Genomic DNA, 4,538 nt, shown 5'->3' with positions numbered 1-4,538 from the left:
TAGCCCAGATGTACGATTCCACTGACCTCTTCCTGTGAAACCAGCGAGGAGTTACCTTCTAATAAATCTACCTTTATTTATTTTTAATTTGGTCTAATCTGGCCTATATCTGCATCACCAAAGGAGAAATAAATCTTATCAGGAGAATTTGGAGGGATGAAAGGAAAGGTAGAAATGTAGTAATTAAATTATAATCTCAAAAGTGAAATAAAGTATCATATTGAGAATGGTGAGATACTCAGTTTCATAGACGTGACTGGCTATCATTGGACTATCTAGGCTGTATCATGTAAGGCAATTTAGTAAATGTCATTTTATAATATGTGTTTGCATATGTATATAGAAGCAGTAGAATGTGCATAGTCATATTATACCAATTTAACTTTTATGAAGAACTTTGCCTAATACATACTGTATAATTCCATTTATGAGTTTCATAGAGAAGCCAAATTCTCAAACAGAAAGGAGAGAGGTGGCTGCCAAAAACTGGGGGCAGTACAGAATACAGAGCTATTATTATCACTGGGTAAACTGTTTCAGTTTTGCAAAACAAAAAAAGATTCTGGAAAGTCGATGTGCAACAATGTCCATAAACTTCAGAGAACCAAACAGTGTAGCTCAAGTGTCTAACAGAAATTTTAACCTACGTGGTATTTTGCCACTATTAAACATGAATTTGGTTAGGTGAGACTGAAGACAAGCACACACATGTGAAAGCAGAGAGCCAATTGAAGCAGGTTGTACTTTGGCTTCTACATATGAGTGCTTTGGTTTTTGTGTGCATTCTCTCACACGCACGCACACACACACACACACACACACACACACACACACACACATAAATAAATGAATCTATCAATAAAGAAATGTAATTAGAGTTTTATCTAACTGTGGATACAGATGTTTGTAGTGTCAGCAATTAGAAGACAAATCCGAAGAATTGCCAGTGTGAGGACGTCTTGGATTATATAGTAAGATCCTGTTTCAAAAATAAATTAATGAAAAAATTAAAAAAATAAGTAAATTAAAAAAACAAAAATTTTAAAGATGAGCTATTTTATAGTGTAAACAAATGCATAAAAATATTATTTTAAAAGGGAAAAATATGACCAAAACTAAAAATGGAGATTAAGGGGAAAGATATTGGTGGGAATTTTTCTATTTCATAATTGGTGCTAGGGTTGCAGATATGTTTCCTTTGTAATTATTTCTTAAAATCAGTATGTATACTCTGTGAAAAGTCTTCCACAAAGAAAATTACCATCAAAAAAGAAAAATAAAATCTATTAATATAATTCACAATGTAAATTGCCCAAATGTTGAAAATCCTATGCTTATATCAGTATATGCAAATGCTTTTCAGAAACTTCAGACCCATTCCTCACAAAAAGAAACTTCTTGGCAAACTAGTAACAGAAAGGTTTTACTTGCTCTGCCATCAGGACTCGGGATCTGTCTGCTGAAGGCTGAGCTTCCAGAACAACTGCACAGGTGCTTTTCTACCTGGCCCAAAGGTGAGCTGAGTCACAGGCCCCGGGAGGTCACACCAGGAGTTTTCATAGCACAGAGAGCACAGTGCTCTCTAGAAAAATGGTCCTTCCCAACCCAGAGTGAGGGCCGGGTCTCCACCACCTGGAATCAGGATCTGCCTGCAGAAGGTTGAACTCCCACATAACTGCACAGGCGCTTTTCCACCTGGACCAAGGTCCAGGATGCCAGCTGTCCAGCGAGGGAACTCAGAGAGTTCTTAGAGCACAAGGAGCTTGGTACTCTCTGGAAAAGGGTCCTTTTTGGCCTAGAGAAAGAGCCGGATTTCTGTCATTAAAAACTCAGGACCTGTGGGCAGAGGGCTAAGCTCCCAGAACAGCCTTGCAAGAGCTCACACAGAAACAACTCACAGATCATATAAAGCCCAAAAAAGAAAGGTCAAAAAGTAGATGCCTAAGTCCTTTGTAGAAAAAAACAAAACAAAAAACAACAAGAAGTGTATAGCACCCACTCAGAGTGGGGTACAACTAGACCTTAAATCATTAATAACTCAAGAGGTAAAATGATAGCCTTGTGGCAATTTTGGTATTTAAAAATCATTGTGTTTAATCTATACACACCAAGAAAACTTTGATTATTTCCATGTTACGTTTTGTTTTACATGTACTTTATTTATGCTTATGGTAAATAGTAAGTTTCAATACATACTATCAACCCTTTAAAAAAATCAAGTACTGACAAAAATATATTCATATAGTTTTGTGCCAAAATTCTTTTAAAAATCTGTACATGTATCTTTTTGTTTTAAAAAATAAAGTTGTAAAAAAAATTTTAAAAATCAAACAAAAAATGCAAATCTCTATCTCTGTCTCCTTTTCTCTTTTATATTTTATTTATTTTCTCCTCCCTCTCTCTCTCTCTCCCCCACCCTGGTATGTATGGTGTGTATGTGTGTGTGCCTGTGCATGGGTGTGTGGGTGTGTGGGTGTGTTGCTTATGTATGCCATAGCACATGTGCTGAGTTCAAAGGGCAGTCTATAGGAGTCAGTTCTTTCCCCCAACTATTTGGGTCCTCGAAATTAAACTCAGGTTTTCACCCCTGCTGAGCCATCTTGTTGGCCCAATGACTGTCATCTTTCTGGTTTGAGCAAGTTAAACCATGGAAATATTATTACCCAACTTTCGTAAAAATTAGAAATAGAATATTATAATAATAAGTATTTGTTCAGTGAAGAGTAATTGGAGGATTAAATTAAGTAAGAAACATGGTGATGGTTCAAGCAATAAAAAATATTTTGATTAGCACTTATGAAATTTCTTCCTTTCTGAAGAATAGCTTTTAAGCTTTAACCTATTCTTGGAGGACTGAACAAATAAATATTAAAATACTTAATGTTGGGATTCTATAAACCCCACCCCTCAATTACCCAGCAGTGGCCATGTATGCTCCACCCCAGTGACCTGACACTATAAAAGGGGCTGCTTGCCCCCTCCTCTCTCTCTCTTGCTCTTGTGCTCTTGCAGCCTTGCTCTACCACCCCTACCCCTCCTCTTCCCTTTCCTTCCCCCCCCCTCTCTCCCACGTACTCATGGCCGGCCTCTACTCCTCTACTTCTCTACTTCCCTCTCTCTCTCTCTCTCTCTCTCTCTCTCTCTCTCTCTCTCTCTCTCTCTCTCTCTCTCTGCCTCTACCACCCTCTTAACTCTCCCATGACCTGAATAAACTCTATTCTTTACTATACCATTGTGTGGCTGGTCCCTCAGGGGGAAGGGATTCCCAACATGGACCCCCCCAGAGGCATCTCCCTTGCTCCCAGGCCTTGCCGCACCTCCATGGGCCATGTGCCCCCCACTCTCTTCATCCTTCCCCTAACATTGGTGCTGTGACTCGGATCGTCATCCTTTCACAACAATGGTACCCTGTGACTTTTCCTTTCAGTGACTTTTCCTTTCATTGGTGCCCCGTATGAGGAGATTAGATTTCCTCACCAGATATCTCTTTCCTTTCATTCTGTGACTTTTAACAACCTTGGATTGGTGCCAGCGCGACTCAAGAAAATGCAGGTTCGCATCCCGACGCTCACTAGCCCAAGACCCGGTAAGCTCCCTCCCCACATCGGTCAGAGTAAGCATCCACGAGGTCCCAGGGAAGTGTTCCTGAACTACCCCTGAGGACAGATGCTTTTACTGACCCTCATTCTAGGACTTTTGCCCTTGGGACCCCCCTCCTCCTTTTACTAGACCCAGGCCGGGCCTGGATCTCATTCTGGATCACCGCCTCCATAGAGCACAGCCTCCGAGTTTTGCGCCCCCATGGCAGCTATACCTACCCTCACCCATGGGCTTGTCTTCGCCTCCTTTGTCCCTATTTCCGGGGATGATTTGGTTTAATTTACAGTAAACAGAAACCAATAAACTGTACTCCCTTGCTAGCTATCTGGTAACCCAGTTACTGTGTTACCTGCCCTGCCCCTAGCCTCCTCTTCGGACTGATTAATAGACCTAGCTGTTCCCATCCCACATGTGCTTTCTCAATCCCCATATCTGTCCCAGACTCTGTCAGCCTGTCAGCCACAAGTCAATGGGGCAGGCATCTGGTCTGGGACATCAAGCCTGCAGAAGCCAAGGGCAGGCAGAGTGCCCCAGGCTCTAACTACTCTCAGGACAGGTAGAGATGGTGGTGATTGGGTTTCTGCAGGGACCCTGGCCCTGCTGGCAGTCCCTAGGGAAACCATGAAAGCAGGCCTCCTAGTAAGCAGCCTCCTGCCTAGCAGATCACACACGTGCCCCCCCCGCCCCCCCGCCATGGCTGCAGCACAGGTACTCCCCACCCAACGAGGGACGGGGTGGCCCGCCCCCTGGCCAGAACCGCTAGCCTTGCCCTGCTGCCACAGTACCAAACCCCCTCCCTGTAGGTGAGTGCCTCCAGTGCCCCAACTGCACTTTATCACCTGTGTGCAGTAGTGCCTGTCTCCTGCATGTTTTGTTTCCCTTTATTACTTTCAATCTTATTCTGTATGCTAGATTAAAGTTTTATTTATTCTAAGCCA

The sequence above is a fragment of the Micromys minutus genome (genome assembly GCF_963924665.1).
Source record: "Micromys minutus genome assembly, chromosome: X".
NCBI classification, from domain to species: domain Eukaryota; kingdom Metazoa; phylum Chordata; class Mammalia; order Rodentia; family Muridae; genus Micromys; species Micromys minutus.
This window is presented reverse-complemented; position numbering follows the sequence as displayed.